A 22,427-nucleotide genomic window follows, 5' to 3' on the forward strand; every position below is an offset into this window, starting at 1 on the left:
GTGTGTGTAGTTGAATGGGGTCACCTGTAATGTCCCAGTTGAGGCCATCTCCATTGTTACCAAACTTGGTGATCAGCCTCTGCTCGCCCACTTTTCATTGTTGCCTGTCCCGAAGTCCCCCTTGGAGGAAGGTCCGAGGTCGAATGTCCCGAATTGCTGAAGTGTTCTCTGACTGGGAGGGAACACTCCTGTCTGTTGACACTCATAACAACGCCACCCCCCCACCTCATATACACACACACACACACACGCACACACACACACACACACACGCACACACACACACACGCACACACACACACGCACACACACACACTCACGCACACACACACACTCACGCACACACACGCGCACACACACGCACACACACACAAGCACATATATGTTTGTTGGGTGAATTTATATTTGCAGAACTACATTTTACTTTGCTCAAAAACTGCATGAACTACAGAGCTAAGGAGAGAATTGTGGCAGCTCACAGAATCAGGTGGCTCAGTGGTTAGCACTGCTGCCTCACAATACCAGCGTCCCAGGTTCAATTCCAGCCTTAGACAACTCCCTGTGTGGAGTTTGCACATTCCTCTGGTTTCCCCCCACAGTACGAAGGTGAATTGGCCGTGTTAAATTGCCCATAGTGTTACCTGTTTCCCCACTGTAGTTAATCTAATCCAGGGGAAGAATCTGAAGGCCCTAATTTACGAGGGCTTTAAGATCATGCCTTTCCACGACTTCTCAGTTGTGGTAAACCAGAAAAGAAAACCTTACGATGATGAGCCGAAGACATTGGAATGGAAGTAAGGCCATTCAGCCCATCGGGTCCACCCCGCCATTCAATCGTGAATGATGGGCATTTCAACGCCACTTCGTGGCACTCTCATCGTCACCCTTAATTCCTTACGTGATCAGAATTTATCAATCTCTGCCCTGAAGACAATTAATGTCCTGGCCTCCGCTGCACTCCATGGCAATGAATTCCACAGGCCCACCACTCTCTGCCTGAAGAAATGTCTCCTCATTTACGTTCTAAATTGACCCCCTCTAATTCTCAGGCTGTGCCCATGGGTCCTAGTATCCTCACCGGATGGAAACACATTCCCAGCATCCACCCTTTCTAAGCCATGCATTATCTAGTAAATTTGTATTAGATCTCCCCTCAACCTTCTAAACACGAATGAATACAATCCCAGGATCCTCAGCTGTTCATCGTATGTTAAGCCGACCATTCCAGGGATCATCTGTGTGAATCTCCGCTGGACATGCTCCAGTGCCAGTATGTCCTTCCTGAGGTGTGGAGCCCAAAATTGGATACAGTAGTTGTGGGTGGCACGGTGGCACAGTGGTTAACACTGCTGCCTCACAGCGCCAGAGACCCGGGTTCAATTCCCGCATCAGGTGACTGACTGTGTGGAGTTTGCATGTTCTCCCCGTGTCTGCGTGGGTTTCCTCCAAGTGCTCTGGTTTCCTCCCACAGTCCAAAGATGTGCAAGTCAGGTGAATTGGCCAAGCTAAATTGCCCGTAGTGTTAGGTAAGGGGTAAATGTAGGTGTATGGGTGGGTGGTGGGGCGGTGTGGACTTGTTGGGCTGAAGGGCCTGTTTCCACACTGTAAGTAATCTATTTCAAATGGGGACTAACCAGAGCTTTATAAAGTCTCAGTAGGACATCGCTGCTTTTACATTCCAAACCTCTTGAGATAAATGGCAACATTACATTTGTTTTCTTAACCACAGACTCAACCTGCAAGTCAACCTTTAGAGATTCCTGGACTATCATTCCCAGATCCCTTTGTACTTTGGCTTTATGAATTTTCTCACTGTTTAAAAAATAGTCCATGCCTGTATTCTTTTTTCCAAAGTGCAAGTCCTAGCATTTGCTCACATTGAATTTCATCCGCCATTTCCTGGACCACTCTCCTAAACTGCCTACATCTTTCTGCAGCCTCCCCACCTCCTCAGAACGACTTGCTTGTCTGCCTAACTGTGCATCATCGGTGAACTTCGCCAGAATGCCCCCAGTCCCTTCATCCAGATCATTAATATATAAAGTGAACAGCTGCGGCCCCAACACTGAACCCTACGGGACACCACTTGTCACCGCTGCCATTCCAAGAAAGAACCTTTTATCCCAACTCTCTGCCTTTTGTCAGACAGCCAATTCCCAATCCATGCCAGTGGCTCACCTCGAACACCATGGACCCTCACCTTACTCAGCAGTCTCCCGTGAGGCACCTTATCAAAGGCCTTTTGGAAATCTAGGTAGATAACATCCACTGGATTTCCCTGGTCTAACCTACTTGTTACCTCTTCAAAGAATTCTAACAGGTTTGTCAGGCATGACCGCCCCTTACTAAATCCATGCTGACTTGTTCTAATCCAATCCTGCACTTCCAAGAATTTAGAAATCTCATCCTTAATGATGGATTCTAGAATTTAACCTACACCCGAGGTTAGGCTAACCGGCCTATAATTTTCCATCTTTTATCTTGATATTTTCTTGAACAAGGGGTTTACAACAGTGATTTTCCAATCATCTGGGAATTTCCCTGACTCCAGTGATTTCTGAAAGCTTGAAAATAGCCTCTACTATTTCCTCAGCCACCTCCCCCAGAACTCTAGGCTGTAGACCATCGGGGCCAGGAGATTTATCAATTTTTAGACCTTTTAGCTTTTCTAGCACTTCCTTTTTTGTAATGGCTACCATATTCAAATCTGCCTCCTGACTCTCCTTAATTGTTAGGATAATGCTCATGTCTTCCACTGTGAAGACTGACACAAAGTATTTACCAAGTTCTCCAGCCATTTCCTTATCTCCCTTCGCGAGCCTTCCTGCATCAATTTGGAGCGGCCCAATTTCTACTTTTGCCTCTCGTTTGTTTCTTATGTATTGAAAGAAACTTTAACAATCATTTCTAATATTACTGGCTAGCTTACCTTCACATTTGATCCTCTCCTCCCTTATTTCTATGTCTTTGTTAACCTCTGTTTGTTTTTGTCGTCTTCCCAATCTTCTGATTTCCCAGTGCTCTTGGCCACTTTGTAGGCTCTCTCTTTCCCTATGATACATTTCCTGACTTCCTTTGTCAGCCCTGGCTGTTTAATTCCCGCCCCCTGACGGATAATGTTTCTGCCAAGAGAAGACTGAGGGAGTTTGGGATCCAGTACTCTCTGAGGTATCCGGCGGTGCTCTGATAACCTTACATGGATCCGTACATCTATTTGATACATCAGAGAAGGCAAGAGACTTTGTGGACAAATTAACCTAATCGGAACAATTTAGTATCTACAAATAGTGCTGTTTGGTTATGTCTTTGTTGTTTTTTAAAAAAAAAATAGAGGAAGTCCAGTTGGAGCTTTCTTTTCCTTGTTTTCCCAATTGGTAATAATCCGGTTTAAACTATGTTTGGTGGCAGTTGAGGTGTGTACTTTCAATTTCTAAGTGAAGTGATCCCAGAGGGTGGGTGGGGTATTTACCCCATCGATCTTAAATGTGTTTTCCTTTATTCATATTGCTATTCTATGGTATATTTACTTTCTATTCTGCTTGTGTTTGTGGGACGGCTCTAGCGAGAAGGAGGGAAAATGGTTGGGATGGCTAGATGCCCACTTATGGGCAGTTTGGGATGGGTAGTTGCCCCCTTTGGGCAGGAAGTGAGTTCCCCTATTCAGCGCCACTGGCGCTTTATATGGTGGTTTGTATTGCTTTTAATCTTTGATAGTTTTGTAGGTTTGTTAAATGTAGTGGTTTCAGTTTATGTAGTTTTTATATTTGATGGATCATATGATGCTAAGGCTCAGTGATTTGTGGTTCGAGTTCCTCCTCTCTGGAATTTTAATGTTACTGCAGAAGGTTATGGTTAATGACTTGATTAAATGGTGAACCTGGAATATCAAGGAAAGTCACTCACCAATTAAGAGGAAGAAGGTATTTTTTGAGTCTTAGAAAGGAGAAAGTGGATATTCCTTTGTTACAGGAGACGCACTTGGATGACAGGGAGCATTTGAAACTACAGCAGAATGGCCTTGATGGGGTTTACTTCAGATCATTTAATACCAGAAGTAGGGGAGTGGCTGTATTGGTGAGGAGGAATCTCCCAGTTAAGTTACTAGAGTGTGTTAAAGACACACACAGGAGGTTTGTAATTCTCAAACCCCTGATAAATGGGGAAGAATATGGTGTTTTAAATGTTTATTGCCCTCCAGCTCATCCCCACAACTGTTTGCAAGATGCTTTTTCTAAATTGATCAGTCTGGAGTCCTGGCATATCATTAAAGGGGGAGATTTTAACTGTGTCATGGATCCCACAGGACAGAGGTTGCCCAAAGGCCCCCCAATACCCTCTGTACAAACTAAACAATTAGTGGATCTGTGTGTGGAGTGAGGATTGGTGGACATCTGGAGATGTCCCCACCCTACAGGCAGGGATTTTACGCTTTTTTCCAATCCACACAGATGTCACACCAGGATTGATTTTTTTCCAATCCCCGTGGCAACCCTGGACTTCGTGGCATCTTGTACGATCGGTAATATTACCATCTCTGACCACACTCCAGTGTACCTGTTGGTTAAGATTAAGGACGTTACAGTGGGTCCAAGGAACTGGCGAATGGATCCCTTTATCCTCAAGGATAATACATTTGTGGAGCATTTCTCTCAGGAATTTTGGGCGCTCCTAAACATTAACTCACACCTGGTTAGTAGCCCATCCTTCCTTTTGGAAATTGCCAAAGCCTATGCCAGTGGGTCAGTTATTTCCTACTCTGCCAGTAGGAGGCGGCAGAAGGGTGAGCAGCAACGTCTCCTCGTAGCACAGTTGAAGGCAGCTGAGAAGGCCTACTTTGACAGGCCCTCGTTGGTCAAGTTACAGAGGATTACGGCGCTGCGGTCTGCATTGAATTCCGTGCTCACGCAGACAGCAAAAAACGAGCTTACTTTTGCAAAGCAAAGGTTATATGATCATGGTGACAGGCCTGGTAAATACTTAGCATATCTCGCTAGGAAAAGGAGCGCCCCTCAAGCCATTACGGTGATTAGGGAAGGGTCTGGGAACCGAACATGTGACTCCAAAAAGATTAATGTGTCATTCCAGAGATTTTACTCTAAGTTATACCAATCTGAGGTTCGTGAGGAGGGGCGGGCCAAAATGGAGGCTTTATTCAAGGATCTGGAGCTCCCGGGTGTGACCCCTGAATAAGAGTCTTTTCTCAATGTCCCTTTATCAGAGCAAGAGGTGCAGGAGGCTGTGAAGCAGCTTCAGAGTGGAAAGGCGCCCGGTCCTGATGGACTTCCCAGTAAATTCTAGCAGGAATTTATAAACATATTGTCAGGCCCGATGTTCAACATGTTTAATGACTCATACAGCCATGATTGTCACCCGCCATCTCTGAGAGAGGCAAATAGTTCACTTATTCTTAAAAAAGGGAAGGTCCCGGGGGACTGTGCTTTGTACAGGCCCATTTCACTCTTAAATGTGAACTTTAAAATCCTCTCCAAGACCCTTGTGTTAAGGCTGGAGACTGTGTTACCTTCTATTGTTAAAGAGGACCAGACAGGCTTCATAAAGGGCCGCAGATCCTCCAATAATGTTAGGAGGCTGCTTAATGTAATTCAAGCGTGTCAACAACAGGCAATATAGGGATTGGGGATTTCTCTAGATACAGAGAAGGCGCTTGACCGAGTTGAGTGGCCGTACCTTTTCTATACTCTGGAGCAGTTTGACTTGGGCGAAGTTTTTATAAGATGGGTAAAGGTTCTCCACAATGACCCTCTCACTGCAATCATCACCAACGGGGTGTGATCAAGCAATTTTAACATTTTTTGGGGCAGCCGGCAGGTCTATTCCCTTTCGCCACCGCTTTTTACAGTGGGGATTGAATCATTGGTGGGGGCCATTCATAGGGATCCCAATATATCAGCTCCAGACGTGGGGTCAAATTTACATCAGAGTTTATTGTATGCGGACGATGTTCTAATTCTTTCGTCAAATCCAGCAGTTTCAGTACCTCGCCTGTTAGCATGCATCTGTGTGTTTGGCACCTTTTTGGGGGACAAAATTAATCTTGCAAAATCAGAGGCTATGTCTATGGGTGGTCTTATGAAAGTGTTCAGTCTTGAGGGTGAATATCGATTCCCATTTAAATGGTCACAGGGGGGTTTGGGGTATTTGAGCATGTTCATTACTCCCGTTCTGAATCGGCTGTTCAAAGCCAATTTTGTTCAATTATTTGACAAAATCAAACAAGACCTTCAAAGATGGAGGCGCTTCTGGTCTCGTGGTTGGGTTGGATAGCGCTTATTAAGATGAATATTCTCCCCCGTGTACCATACCCTATATGGATGCTCCCCCTGATTTTCGATAAGCAAACATTCAGGAGACTGAACGGCTGGTTCAGCCCCTTAATTTGACATTGTCAGTGGCCCCTCATTAAATTAACTAAACTGCAATTGTCTCACAGACTGGGGGGGAGTGGACCTCCCAGACATTAAAAGCTACCAACTAAGCTCGCTTTTATCCTACATGAGTGATTGGGCTTGTGGGGACCCTCTTTCAATATGGTTAGATATTGAAACCTCCCAGGCTAAGGTGACCCCTTACTCGCTTGCTGTGTTTGGACAAAATGAGGACAGTTAGGGAATATTGCCATAACCCAATAGTTATCAATACTGTTAAAGCATGGAGGGCAATTCGGCAGGGGGAAGGCAATATTGGCAAGACATCTTCTCTTACACCGGATATGCCGGGTTTTCAACCGGGGATGATAGATTCAGGATCCAAACATTGGGCAGCTAGGGATGTGTCTTGCGTGGGTGATTTGTTTGAGGGAGACACAATGATGTCCTTCGATCAGTTAGCACAGAAACACAAGCTACCTAACAGGGACCTCTTTCGTTTATTTCAAGTTAGAGATTTTATTCAAAAAAAGACGACACTTTTGACTGATCCCTCCAAATCCGACATAGAGAGAGAGAGAGAGGGAGGGGTGATTTAGCCCCATATCCTGCAGACCCCACAAAGTTCTGTATTTTTCTGAGACAACATCCCACCAAACCCAACACAGACCTGGGAACGTTTCCAGGAGAGATGAGAAATCGACTTGACATCAGACAAAGAAGATCAGCCGGGAAGACAAGGCTTAAAGGATAGCCAGCCCAGATGGGACTTGAACCCACAACCCCTGAATTAGAAAGCCAGTGCCTTATCCATTAGACCACTGGGACCACATCTACCAAACTGAAATGACAGCCTGTAAATACTGCACCCTGAACCTCTCAAATTGTTTTCTTCTCTGAGTTTTATACTCACACTGATTGGTTGTTCCCCCTTCCATCTCACGCTAAATCATTGGCTGCTTGATAAAATTGATCTTACCTCCCATTTCTCCCCAAACGGACAGACGAGAAATCCACCAAACTCCAACTTTGCACAACTCAAGTCTGAGGAAAATGGAACAGACAGGAAAATAGCAAAGGGCTCAATGTTATTTTGTGCAGCACTTTCAAGATATTTGCAGTTACTGGGGAAGGAGGAAATGGAGATGTTGCAAAAAGCTGCAATGAGGACAAATCAACAGGATCTTAGCAGGCATTCAGCCCATTGGGGCTGTGCTGTCTCTTTCAGACAATTCACCTCAAGATCTCCCAAACCCTGGAATTACCTTGTGCAAGTTTCTACTAAAGAGCATTTGCCATAATCTCGAAGCAGGCAAGTGATTTTTAATGGCGGAGTTGAAAAATCCAGTCAATTTGGATTGAGATGGAGTTGATATGGGACGAAAATCAGCCACCACAATGACCAGGCTTAAAAAGTCAACACCCCAAAAGGGATTCGAACCACTAAATCAGAAGCTACAGTCTTACCCATTAAGCCTCAAAAACCCAGTGACAATACTCTACTGGGAATAGTTGATCTTAAACGAGTGTTACAGCCGAGCATATTCCAAGATCTGTAACAACACACTGAGGGATGCACTAAAGTTTCGGGCAGCTGCTGCCAAGGTGTAACAGGGAAACAACACAGTCTCAGGTCTTTCTGACAAATTATCACATCGTTCTTTCAATTCTCAGACCCTCTTGGTGCCTGACAATGAACAGAGATCGTTTCCTGCCCAAGTAAAAAATGCCTTTTTTTTTCAGGACACAGAACTTGGAGAAATGTCAAAATTTCAGTGTTTTGTTGGTTCTTTTCTCTCTGCATAGACTGTACACAACTGATTTAGAACCTTTATTCATAAAAAATCAAATAGAAATGCAGACAAAGTATATTTTTTAAATAAACAAGATCTGGAGAGAGAGAAGATCTGCCCGAACTTGCGAGAGCCCCCTTTGTGGAAGAGAGCCAGCCCTATATCGGGACAGGGAGGAGATTCCAATGACCCAACATGGATTGTTCCAGTTAATACCCTCGCCTCCTTGACCACAAAGTGGGGAGTGAAGTGGGAGACGGATCCGGGCAGGGTGACACTAGGCACACGGACACACAAGATGGCCGCTGAGCCATAAGTTGGCCACTTGGCACACAAGATGGCCGCCGGACCACAATATGGAGAGAGACAGCAGAGCAAACACAGACACTGCCTGGGGCCACCAGAAAGCCAGCACAATGCACTCACAACCGAGTTGATTAGTTTAAGGAAGGATGGGAGAGACAATACACATGAATGACATATACTGCCCGCCAAAGGGTCTGGGTCCAGCCAACACCTTTGATAGAAATGCTAACTGTTAGATACAGACTCAATACAGAGTGATAATAGCCAGGGCTGCAGTAATCGTCCTTCTCAGGAAGAGCGATTAGCGCCCATTACTACAGCAACGGGCTTCCGCGCAGACGCTGAAACTGACAACAACTGCACTGAAATTAACAAAGGCCACGCTGGAACTAACAATAACTGCACCGAAACGATCAAGGATTCTGCAATGTTTACAATAACCAAGCCATGTTACAGAGACAATATCCTCATCACTGAGCTATTATATCACAAAATGTATAACAGTATCTTGACATGTGCTCCGGGTTGAGAGAAGAATCACAGCTGAGCACTGTGCTGTTGGTGCCGCTCTCTCCCCGGAGCTCCGGGATTTCCTTGTACAATAAACTCTGTCGTTGAACCCCGACTCTGACTCAGAGGCTGGTGATTTTCAGCAGTTGCCTTCCCACAAATGTTTGTCCAATCTGTGGATGTGGCACTCCAAGTTCTCCAACGATGGCCTAACTACCTCACGTCTCCATCGTAGCCTCCTTGCAATTGTATTCAATACCTTGACTAAGAAAGGTAAGGACCCAAATGCATAGCCACAGCCCCATCAGTTGCAACCTTGAACACCCAGATTTCAATAATTTCCATTGACATATTGGACCTTATCATAAATACCAAACATGCAGGTATTCTGTGGTTCAGCTGGTAATGTTGACAGAATATAGCTAACTCTGACACCAACACAACCAAAACAGAAGTTGCTTTGTCCATAGATGGGTAGGTCTATCTGTTGGAGCCCCAGTGATCTCATGGGTAAGGCACGAACTTCCTGAACCAGAGATTGTGGGCTCAAGTCTTATTTGGGGCTTTGATTTTGTTGAAACCTTCACTGTGCAGCTGATCTTAATCCTGTGTGGTCACGTGACCATGGCAACAAAATCAGGCATTCTCAATTGATCCTCAGCTGGAGAAATTTGACCTGACAGAAAATTGGCCAAACTAAATTAAACAGCAGCTATCAGCTCCAGAGAACAGTGCAGCTCAGATCAAAGAGCTGCAAAGATTCAAGAAGAACCAGTTCCAACCAGACTGAGGGTTGTATATTGGAGAAGTGTCAGGATTTCAGCCATTGTGACTGTGCTGTCTCTTTCTGGGAATTCACCCCCATATCCTGCATACCCTGAAAATTCTGTATTTTTCTGACACAATTTCCCACCAACCCAATTCAGACCTGGGGACTTTTCTCGGGGAGATGAGAAATCGACTTGACCTCAGACAAAGATCAGTCTTGCAGACGGGGTTTAAAAGTCAGACACCCCAGATGGGACTTGAACCCACAATCCCTGGCTTAGGAGGCCAGTGCCTTATCCATTAGGCCACTGGGGCTGCACATAGGGGGGAAAAATGGCAGCCTTTACATACTGCTCCGAGACCTCTCACAGTGTGTTTTTCTGAGATTTATATCCTTCCTGATTGTTTTTTACCCCTTCCATCTCATGCTAAATTGTTCGCAGCTTGATAAATTGATCTCGCCTCCCATTTCTCCCCAAACGGACATTTGAGAAATCACAGCCGGTCAGACAGCATCCGAGGAGCAGGAGAGTCGACGTTTCGAGCATAGGCCTGAGGAGATTATGCTGGAAACATCGACTCCCCTGCTCCTCGGATGCCACCTGACCAGCTGTACTTTTCCAGCACCACACAGTTTGACTCTGATCTCTTGCATCTGCCGTGTTCACTTTCTCCCAGTCGAGAAATCAACTCAACTCCAACTTTGCAGACCCACAGTTTGAGGCAAATGTAGCAGACAGGAGAAGGAAAAGGACTCAATGTTATTGTGTGCAGCACTTTCAAGATATTTGCAGTTAGTGGGGAAGGAGTAAGTGGAGATGTTGCACAGAGCTGCATTGAGGACAAATCAATAGAATCTTTGCGGGCATTCAGCCCATTGTGGCTGTGCTGTCTCTTTCAGACAATTCACCCCAAGATCGCCCAAATCCTGGAATTACCTTGTGCAAGTTTCTGTTACACATCATTTGCATAAGCTCAACGTAGGCACAGTGATTTTTAACAGAGTACTGTTGTTGATGTATATTTTAGAACATAGAACATAGAAAAGTACGGCACAGAATAAGCTCTTTGGCCCACAATGTTGTGCCGAGGATTAATCCTAATGTAAAATAAAATAACTTAACCTCCACACCCCTCAATTCACTGCTATCCATGTGCATGTCCAGCAGTCGCTAAAATGTCCCTAATGACTCTGCTTCCACCACCACCACTGGCAACACATTCCATGCATCCACAACTCTCTGCGTAAAGAACCTTCCTCTGACATTCCCTCTCTACCTTTCTCCCAATATCTTCAAACTGTGAGCCCACATGCTGGTCCACTTTGTTCCACAAATCCGGACGACACAGGTTTCTGTACAATGGTAGATGCTTTATTATCGGGCAGTTGGCGAGAGATTCAAAATGTCCCCAAAGGTAGCCATGAGACTCCTTGTAATGACACTTCTCCATGAATCTCTGCCCTACACACACAGACAGTGTCTTTTATAGGGATTAAACAAAAAGTTTATCAGTCACATGGGCGATTGTATTAAACATAGTTTAAAGCAGGTAATTATCAATTTACAAAGCCCGATGAACAGCGATGTCCTGTGCTAACGTGTGAATAGATTACAGAAGCTCATTATCATATTCTTCATGATGGTGTGTTGATGGGAAGAGATGAAGACAGAAGGGCTTTGCCTGCTGGAAATGGGGGATTCACATCCCTATGCTAATATGGAGGGGAAGGAAGACTATGGGAGTGGGAGGCAGTTTAACAGGGTTGTGGCCAAGGCAAGCAGTCTTGTGTGGAAAGGGCAAATCCCTCTGTCCAGGACTACAGGGGGAATCCACATGTGTGGCTCCACTAGGCTCTATTTCTGAGATACAGTCAGCCTCCCCCCTGACTGAGATGTTCTGTCTGTATTGTAAGAGTACAGGCTTTCCGTTGATACTGCAGTAAGTCCTTTGGTAGTGGAATGTTTAACCCTTGAGTCCCCAGTGTGTCCTGAAAGAGAAGCAAAGCATGGAACTGACCCCTCTTTGTGCATTTTAACTTCCTCACCAATATGCCAATATTTCCATGTGCAAATTTGACCAAGACTACTTTGCTGCACAGGCGCTATGACAACAGATGAATGGACACTGCGCAACAATCACCAGACACGGGTGTCCCCTCCCAGTCAGGGAACACTTCAGCAGTCAGGGACATTCACCCTCAGATCTTCGGGTGACCATCCTCCAAGGGAGACTTCGGGATACACAATGACACAAAGTGGCCGAGCAGAGGCTGATAGCCAAGTCCGGTACACATGGGGATGGCCTCAACTGGGACCTTGGGCGCATGTCACACTACAGGTGACCCCACTACACTATATACTCTCTCAAAGACAGACACACACACACAGGCACATACACACAGACACACACAACAGGCACACACAACAGACACACACAACAGACACACACAACAGACACACACACTCACAGACACACATAGACACACACACAAACAGACACACGCACAGACACACACAGACACACACACAGACACATACACAGACACATACACACACACAGACACACACACAGACACACACAGACACACACACACAGACACACACACAGACACATACACACACACAGACACACACACAGACACACACACCCAGACACACACACACAGACACATACACAGACACATACACACACACAGACACACACACAGACACACACACACACAGACACAGACACACAGACACATACACACACACTCACACCCATAAACATACGCTCACAGGCTTATACGTCTTCACACTAACACTCACATGCACATAGTCACTCACTCTCTCTCTCATGCACGTGTGTACACACACATAGGTCTTCGGGATGAATTTGTATTTGCACAATCTGCAGGCAGTCAATGCAGGCAGTCAGTCAATGGAGCATTTTATACATTCCACTTTGGAAATAGTACCAGTCTGCTCGGAGTGTGTCTGGGAAAATTAACAAGCAGTGAAATTCACAACTAATCTTGGAGGAACCTGTTTGGGAGAGGTCACAGCACAGAAATAGACAAGTGAATATTTTACGTGTGGCCTTACAGTAAGTCTGCAGTGGTGGGTAGAGTGGGTTCTTTCTTGATTATATGTTTTATTGAGCTATGTTTCTTGATTAAACTTAAAATATAAGCCATAAGTATTAATTTCACCTGGAGCAGTGTTTGGTAGAGGAATAAGACAAGGCTATTTTCTGGGTCTGTCGATTGAAAGAAACAAAAATGGCTTTAGTAGAGTGATATGCTCTTCTTGTCGGATGTGGGAATTTTAGGGAGAGTATACCGGTTACTGAGGATTATGTCTGCAATAAATGCTGTTGGTTGCGAATCCTATCAGATCGAATGGATTGGTTGGAGAGACAGTTGTAGACCATGAGGTATTCACAAAAGCAAGGGGATGTGATGGATGGCAGTTATAGGAAGGGGGGAAAGTCTCAGATACAGTCACATAGATGGGTTAATGCCAGGAAAGGTAAGAGAGGTAGGCAGGTAATGCAGGATTCTTCTGTGGTTATCCCCATTTCAAACAAATATGCTGTTTTGGAAAATGTAGGGGGTGATGGATTCTCAGGGGAACGTAGCACGAACAGCCAAGTGTCTGGTATTGAGACTGGCTGTAATGCAATGAGAGGTACGTCAGGTTCCAAGAGATCAATTGTGTTAGGGGACTCTCTAGTCCGAGTCACAGACAGATGCGTGTGCAGCCAGCAGCGATAAAGCAGAATGGTGTGTTGCCTCCCTGGTGCCAGGATCAAGGATATCTCACAAAGGGTGCAGAATGTTCTCACGGGGGAGAGGGGCCAGCAAGAAGTCAGTGTATACATTGGAACCAATGACATTGGAAGAGAAAAGGTTGAGATTCTGAAGGGAGATTACAGAGAGTTAGGTGGGAATTGAAAAAGGAGGTCCTTGAGAGTCGTAATATCTGGATTACTCCCTGTGCTACGAGCTAGTGATGGCAGGAATAGGAGGATAGAGCAGATGAATGCATGGCTGAGGGACTGGTGTATAGGAGAAGGATTCAAACTTTTGGATCATTGGAAGCTGTTTTGGGGTAGAAGTGACCTGTACAAGATGGACGGATTGCACCTAAATTGGAAGGGGACTAATATACTGGCAGCGAGATTTGCTGAAGCTGCTCAGGAGAATTTAAACTAGTAACATGAGGGGGTGGGACCCAGGGAGATAGTGAGGAAAGAGATCAATCTGAGACTGGTACAGTTGAGAACAGAAGTGAGTCAAACAGTCAGGGCAGGCAGGGACAAAGCAGAGAATAAGGAAGGACTGATAAATTAAACTGCATATATTTCAATGCAAGAGGCCTAACAGGGAAGGCAGATGAACTCAGGGCATGGTTAGGAACATGGGACTGGGATATCATAGTAATTACAGAAACATGGCTCAGGGATGGACAGGGCTGGCAGCTTAAGGTTCCAGGATACCAATGCTACAGGAAGGATAGAAAGGGAGGCAAGAGAGGAGGGGGAGTGGTGTTTTTATTGGGATTGTATTATAGATCCCATAACAGTCAGAGGGAAATTGAGAAACAAATTTGTTAGGCCATCTCAGTTATCTCTAAGCATAACAGGGTGATTATGGTAGGGGAGTTTAACCTTCCAAACATACACTGGGATTGCCAGTGTTAAGGGTTTAGATGGAGAGGAATTTGTTAAGGATGTACAAGAAAATTTCCTGATTCAGTATTGGATGTACCTACTAGAGAAGGTGCAAAACTTGACCTACTCTTGGGAAATAAGGCAGGGCAGGTGACTGAGGTGTCAGTGGGGGAGCACTTTGAGGCCAGCGACCGTAATTCTATTAGTTTTAAAGTAGCGATGGAAAAGGATAGATCAGATCTTTAAGATGAAGTTCAAAATTGGAGAAAGGCTAATTTTGACGGTATTAGGCAGGAACTTTCAAAAGCTCACTGGGGCAGATGTTCGCAGGTAAAGGGACGGCTGGAAAATGGGAAACCTTCAGAAATGAGATAACGAGAGTCCAGAGAAAGTATGTTCCTGTCAGGGTGAAAGGAAAGGCTGGTAGGTACAGGGAATGCTGGATGACTAAAGAAATGGAGGGTTTGGTTCAGAAAAAGAAGGAAGCATGGGCTTTTGCCTGAAATGTCGATTTTCCTGCTCCTCGGATGCTGCCTGACCTGCAGTTCTTTTCCAGCGCCACTCTGATCTAAACTCCCTCAAATATCAGTAAGGTGGCCTTTGTGTGGAGCCGCAGGAGATGGGGGAGATACTAATTGAGTATTTGCATCAGTGTTTACTGTGGAGAAGGACATGGAAGATATAGACTGTAGGGAAATAGATGGTGACATCTTGAAAAATGTGCATATTGCAGAGGCAGAAGCGCTGGATGTCTTGAAATGCATAGAAGTGGATAAATCCCCAGGACCTGATCAGGTGTACCCTAAAACTCTGTGGGAAGCTCGGGAAGTGATTGCTGGGCCTCTTACTGAGATATTTGTGTCATCGATAGTCACAGGTGAGGTATCGGAAGACTGGAGGTTGGCTAACGTGGTGCCACTGTTTAAGAAGGGTGGTAAGGACAAGCCAGGGAACTATAGACCAGTAAGCCTGACCTCGGTGGTGGGCAAGATGTTGGAGGGAATCCTGAGGGACAGGATGTACATGCATTTGGAAAGGCAAGGACTGATTAGGGGTCATCAACATTGCTTTGTGCGTGGGAAACTTGATTGAGTTTTATGAAGAAGTAACAAAAAGGATTTATGATGGCAGAGCAGCAGATGTGATCTATATGGACGTCAGTCTGGCATTCAACAAGGTTCAAGGAGAAAGTGAGGACTGCAGATGCTGGAGATCAGAGCTGAAAATGTTTTGCTGGAAAAGCGCAGCAGGTCAGGCAGCATCCAAGGAGCAGGAGAATCGACATTTCGGGCATGAGCCCTTCTTCAGGAATGAGGAAAGTGTGTCCAGCAGGCTAAGATAAAAGGAGGGACTTGGGGGAGGGGCATTGGAAATGCGATAGGTGGAAGGAGGTCAAGGTGAGGGTGATAGGCCGGAGTGGGGGTGGGGGCGGAGAGGTCAGGAAGAAGTTTGCAGGTTAGGAAGGTGGTGCTGAGTTCGAGGGATTAGACTGAGACAACGTCGGGGGAGGGGAAATGAGGAAACTGGAGAAATCCGAGTTCATCCCCTTGTGGTTGGAGGGTTCCTAGGCGGACGATGAGGTGCTCTTCCTCCAACCGTCGTGTTGCTATGGTCTGGCGATGGAGGAGTCAAAGGACCTGCATGTCCTTGGTGGAGTGGGAGGGGGAGTTGAAGTGTTGAGCCACGGGGTGGTTGGGTCGTACAACCTTATACTCCACAACCACCTGACGAAGCAGCAGCGCTCCGAAAGCTAGTTCTTTGAGAGAAACCTGTTGGACTACAACCTGGTGTTGTCTGATTTTTAACGATGTTTATTAGAAACTTGCACAAGGTAATTCCAGGATTTGGGAGATCTTGGGGAGAATTGTCTGAAAGAGACAGCGCAGCCACAATGGGCTGAATGCCCGCTAAGATTCTGTTGATTTAGAACATACAACATAGAACATAGAACAGTACAGCACCGAACAGGCCCTTCAGCCCACGATGTTGTGCTGACCATTGATCCTCATGTATGCACCCTCAAATGTCTGTGACCATATGCATGTCCAGCAGTTTCTTAAATATCCCCAATGACCTTGCTTCCACAACTGCTGCTGGCAACGCATTCCATGCTCTCAAAACTCTCTGTGTAAAGAACCTGGCTCTGACATCCCCTCTATACTTTCCTCCAACCAGCTTAAAATTATGACCCCTGGTGTTAGCCATTTCTGCCCTGGGAAATAGTCTCTGGCTATCGACTCTATCCATGCCTCTCATTATCTTGTATACCTCAATTAGGTCCCCTCTCCTCCTCCTTTTCTCCAATGAGAAAAGTCCGAGCTCAGTCAACCTCTCTTCATAAGATAAGCCCTCCAGTCCAGGCAGCATCCTGGTAAACCTCCTCTGAACCCTCTCCAAAGCATCCACATCTTTCCTATAATAGGGCGACCAGAACTGGACACAGTATTCCAAGTGCGGTCTAACCAAAGAAAGCATTTGTCCTCAATGCAACTTTTTGCAACATCTCCACCTACTTCTTCCCTACTAACTGCAAATACCTTGAAAGTGCTGCACAAAATAACATTGAGGCCTTTGCTATTTTCCTGTCTGCTCCATTTTCCTCAGACTTGAGTTGTGCAATGTTGGAGTTTGGTTGGTTTCTTGTCTGTCCGTTTGGGGACAAATGGGAAGCGAGATTGATTTATCAAGCAGCCAATTTTTTAGCATGAGATGGAAGTTGTAAAAAACAATAAGTGAGAGTATAAAACTGAGAAAAACACAATATGAGCCATCAGGGTGCAGTATTTAAAGGCTGCCAGTTTAACAGCAGATATGTAACCTTTGTGGCCTAATGGATAAGATATTGGGCTCCTCAGCCAGGGATTGTGAATTCAAATCCCCTCCTGAGTGGCTCGTTTTCATAGGTTACCCTCTTTGAACTTTACTTCTAACCGAGATTATAAAAATCCCCAGGTCTGTATTCAGTTGATGGGAAGTGCTGTCCAACATAATCTTGCACAAAGTTGTCGGGGATCTGCAGGATTGGGTCGAAATTGCCTGAAAGAGACAGCAGAGCCACAATGATGAAAGAGCTGCTGAGTTTCTCCTGGGGCTGGCATGGTGACTCACAGTATCAGGGTCTTGGGTTTGATTCGTCCCTTGGGTGTCTGTTTGTGTCGAGCTTGCACATTCTCTCCATGGGGTACTCGGAGTGCATTGTTTTCCTCCCACAGCCCAAAGATGTGCAGGTTCGGTGGATTGGTTTTGGGGAATGCAGGGTGAGAGGATAGGGATTGGGCCTGGTTGGGATGCTCTTCAGAGGGTGAGTGTGGCCTTGCTGGGGTGAATGGCTTGGCCCCCTCACTCTAGGGCTTTTATGAACAAGTTTGGAGCAGATGGTCAGAGCTCTGCCGCAGATCGCAGTCAAGGCTTTGCTAAGGGACTGGCATCCACGTGTGTGTTCATATCCTTCTTTTCCCTGATCTTCCAGAATGTTCTGTAGCTTTGGCCAAAGGGGTCATGAGCTGGGTTCACATCATCCAATGGGGTCACATTGCCAGGAGCTAGACAACGGATTTACTCAGACTGACACTTCCAGTCATCGTGTCGTAGAGATGTACAGCACAGAAACACACCCTCGGTCCAACCCGTCCATGCCGAACAGATATCCCAACCAAATCTAGTCCCACCTGCCAGCACCCGGCCCATCTCCCTCCAAAATCTTCCTATTCATATACCCATCCAGATGCCTTTTAAACAATGTAATTGTACCAGCTTCCACCATTTCCTCTGGCAGCTCATTCCACACACACACACCACCCTCTGCCTGAAAAAGTTGCCCCTTAGGTCTCTTTTATATCTTTTCCCTCTCACTCTAAACCTAAGCCCTCTAGTTCTGGACTCCCCCACCCCAGGGAAAAGACCTTGGCTGTTTACCCTATTCATGCTCCTCATGATATTATAAACCTCTGTAAGGTCACCCCTCAGCCTCCGATGCTGGGATCCTATCCTTAGAGGAACTGGTATCAGCTTCCACCGCTGTGAATCTGTGTTCAACCTCATCCATCCTCTTTTCCAGGTCTCCCAACTGCTGTTCATGCTTCTGCAGCATGATAGAGATCAAGGCCAGCTTCTCCTCTATCTGCTTCCCCAACATCTTGCGAGATTTCGCGAGCCCCTTCCCCAGGGCCGGGTAGGTAATCGAGCCCAAGGATCCTGCAGGCTGGGCCGGGGGCCTGGCCTCAGACACTGCTCCTCCCTTCTTCAACATCTCTGGACGATGAAAACGCAGGTAAGTTGATTTTTCACAATGTCCTGGGACTTCACAACCTTTTCAGAGTCCCAGGATATCGCGATGGTCCGGATTGGGCGTGATAGAAATTCTTCCCGCTTGTGCTGTGGTGCGGAGCTCTGCAACATGATCGTCCAAGATCACCACCATCTTGGATCCCCAGAGTGCAGTGAGAGTATAAAACTCAGAAAAACACACAATGAGAGGTCAGGGTGCAGTATTTAAAGGCTGCCATTTTTTACTTTAACTGTGCAGCCCCAGTGGCCTAATAGATAGGGCATTGGCCTCCTAAGCCAGGGATTGTGGGTTCAAGTCCCATCTGGGGTGTCTGACTTAACCCTTGTCTTCATGGCTGATCTTCGTCCGCGGTCAAGTCAATTTCTCATCTCCTCTGGAGAAGTGCCCAGGTCTGTGTTGGGTTGGTGGGACACAATGTTGATGCCAAGTCAAGGCTTCGTGAAGGGTCTGGCATCCAGGTGTGTGTCCCTATGCTCCTTTTCCCTGATCTGCCCGAATGTTCAAATCAACATCATCCCATTAAAGATATTTTGTTTCTTGTCTTAATGAGAAGGGATTTGCCTTCAAGAGCACAAAGGGTTTGGATGTTGTCCCTTGAGGTTTGCTGATGAAACCGTTGATGTGCAGGGCCAACTGCAGATAATGGCAGAGACACTCTCCAGTGGTGACTGTCAGCGTTACCAGTCGTGAAGACTTCACCCAAGAAACTGACGGTGATCTTGACCACGGTCTCACCATGGCCTGCAAATCACAATCGGCATAACCAGACTCAAGAACTAAAGAGAAACCAAGAACATCTCACCGATATTACCATGAAGGTTGGTCACAGCAAAGGATCAACAGCGAGACCGCAAAAACACATTTCATATCTCTCTGTGCTGTAACTTTCTGCTGTCTTTCTCCATTGAAATAATATCCAGCTGCTTTATTCTTCCTCCCAAAGTGTATAACCTCACACATTCCCACATTGTCTTTCATTTGCTCAGTTTTTGGCCGCTCCCTTGACCCATCCATCTCCCTCTGTGAACTCTGTGAGTCAGCCTCAGCAGTTGCCTTCCCACAAATGTTTGTCTCTTTCTGGGAATTCAGCCTTAATCCTGCAGATCCCCAAGATACTTGTGTAAGGTCACATGGGACACCACATCCCATCAACTGAATGCAGACGTGGGGATGTTGCAAAGTGGATTAAAGATTAATGACACACAAAGAAGAGTCAGACACCCCAGATGGGACTTGAACCCACAATCCCTGGCTTAGGAGGCCAGTGCCTTATCCATTAGGCCACTGGGGCCACATGTGTTGTGTTAAAATGGCAGCTTTTACGTTTTGTTTTGCAAGAACACACTGACTGTGGCTCAGCCAGCACAGAGTCAGTGCCCTGGACTGAGGGGATTCTAAATCTCCTGGTTATATATGGTTTTTCCTTTACCCCCACACTGCTGCCTAACTGCGGTAGTGCTGATATTTTCCCCAGCACCATGTTGTGTGTGTGCAGGTGTGAGACACAGTGAAAGACAACAGATGTACAAATCTTTATTCAATTCCCACCACCAGGAAGAAAGGAAACACCCGAGTGGCCAGTGACAAGCATCAAAGGGCAATGCTGCGTGATCAAACAGTGAGGGGGAGGGCACTCTCTGAACAGCTCAAGGATGTTGGTAGACACTGCGTGCTCCTTCTCCAGGGACACCCGGGCTCGAACGTAACCGCGGAAGAGGGTCAGGCAATTGGCCCTAACAACCAGTTTGGCCAGGCCCAGGAGCAGACCCACGAGGAGATCCTCTGACCAACCCTCCCCCCTCGGCACTGGGTGCCCAATGATGGGGAGTGTGGGGCTGAAGTCCAACCAAAAACGGAGGCGAAGGTTTCCCAGAAAGCTAAAAAGGGAGTGCAAGCAGCCTGTTCCATGGACTCCACAGCACCACAGAACAAGCAGTTGGGCTGGGATTCTGTGAACCATCCCAATCTGCCGACTGCCGCGTGCAATACCCTCCTCCCCAGATCCCCGTGAGAAAGGGGGAGGACTCCCATGTAGAGAGCCCTCCTCTGGGGATGGTCCACACCGCCCGGTGGTAAATGGGCACGCCAGGGTGTGTCCGGGAGGTGGATGAGTGTGTGCAGCAGCAGTCTGTACAGGGCCCTCTGTGATACACCCCTGAAAGGGACAAAACTAAAACTCCAGAGACAGCTCAGGTTGTGGGGCACAGGCTCCCGCAGGAAGTACAGGACCCTGGGGCCAATGTGAAATTCCGTCCGGGCAGGAGTGAGCACAGACGGGATCCCACCGCACACCTGAGCATCCTCCAACTGGGGCACTACGTCGGGTCTGAGCACCGCCGTTTTAAGGCGTCGGATGTCGGTGGCCACGAACCGGACGTCTACCGCTGCCCTGCTCGCTATGTCCTGCGGCAGCGCAAGCCCAGGCCCCCACCATCCAGCACGTCCCCGACCCTGGTCACCCTGGACCAAAGTGACCAGCCAGTACCACAGCATGGCAGCCACCAGCTGGTTTATGACCAACACTCGACTCCTGTGAGACAGCACTCGGAGCAGTCCTGTCCAGAGGCCGAGGCGAGACGAGACTTTGGTCTCCAGCTCCTGCCAGTTCGCCGGCCAGGATTCCTCAGCCGAACTGAGGTAGACCCCCAGGTCGTGGAGATGGGTGGTACTCCAGCTGAACCCCCGTAACTCCTCTGGCAGAGACTCCAGCTGCCTCGGACTGACCAGTCGTCTGGAATATTGGGCGCAGTTGATCCTGGTGGAAGAGGCCGCTGAGTACACGGCCTGGCACTCACACATCCTCCCCAGGTCAGCCGGGTCGGTGAAAGAGAGGAGCATGTGGTCAGCATAGGCCGAGATGACCACCCCCGTGCCCGCACCGCGCATAACCAGTCCCGACAACCTCCTCCACAAGAGGCACAGGAAAGGCTCCACGCACAGGGAATCCAGCTGGCCGCACAGGGGGCAGCCTTGGGGTACTCCTCTCCCAAAGTGAAGGGGCGCTGTCATGGAGCCGTGAACTTTAAAACTAATTGCACCTGCCTCCACTTGGTCCACATCCACACAAGCATTTCCTGTCATGTACCTGTCCAAATGTCTTTCTCATAGAATCCATACAGTGAGGAAACAGGCCATTTGGCCCAACAAGTCCACCCAGACTCACTCCCCTACATGTCCTCCTGCCAAATGCACCCAACCTTCACATCCCCGAACAGTCTGGGCAATTTTGCATGGCTAATTTACTTGTGGGAGGAAACTGGAGCACCTGGAGGAAACCCACACAGACACGGGGAGAAAGTGCAAAACCCACACTAACTGTCACCAGAGGCTGGAATTGAACCTCGGTCCCTGGTGCTATGAGGGAGCAGGGCTAACCACCGAGCCAACTGGGAAACTCTACACAAGCAGTCACCCAGGGGAGGAATCAAAGCCAGGTCCCTGACACTGTGAGGCAGCAGTGCTACCCACTGAGCCACCATGCCATCCCCAGGAGAATCCCGGCAGGTTTTCAGCCATTGTGACTGTGCTGTCTCTTTCAGACGATTCACCCCCCATCCTGCAGATCCCTGAAAATCTTGAGCAAGATCATGTTGGGCACCACTTCCCATCAGCTGAAAGCAGACAAGAGGAATTTCTCCAAAGTCAATTAGAAATAACGTTGACAGTGAACAAGCCATAAATAATCAGGCCCCCCCGATGGGACTTGAACCCAAAATCCCT

At 47.1% G+C, this 22,427-nt stretch overlaps 3 non-coding genes across 3 annotated transcripts; 1 reads left to right on the top strand and 2 right to left on the bottom strand.

Moving 5' to 3' along the window:
* Positions 1-10,005: 10,005 nt before the first annotated feature.
* On the bottom strand, positions 10,006-10,078 carry trnar-ccu (transfer RNA arginine (anticodon CCU)). Its single transcript has one exon. It is a non-coding gene; the product is annotated as a tRNA-Arg (tRNA).
* Positions 10,079-18,943: 8,865 nt separating this feature from the next.
* Positions 18,944-19,016, top strand: trnar-ccu (transfer RNA arginine (anticodon CCU)). Its single transcript has one exon. It is a non-coding gene; the product is annotated as a tRNA-Arg (tRNA).
* Positions 19,017-19,925: 909 nt separating this feature from the next.
* trnar-ccu (transfer RNA arginine (anticodon CCU)) lies at positions 19,926-19,998 on the bottom strand. Its single transcript has one exon. It is a non-coding gene; the product is annotated as a tRNA-Arg (tRNA).
* Positions 19,999-22,427: the final 2,429 nt, after the last annotated feature.

The sequence above is a fragment of the Chiloscyllium plagiosum genome, unplaced genomic scaffold, assembly GCF_037043375.1.
Source record: "Chiloscyllium plagiosum isolate Xiang-an unplaced genomic scaffold, Cpla_swu_hap1 HiC_scaffold_33, whole genome shotgun sequence".
Classification (NCBI taxonomy): Eukaryota; Metazoa; Chordata; class Chondrichthyes; order Orectolobiformes; family Hemiscylliidae; genus Chiloscyllium; species Chiloscyllium plagiosum.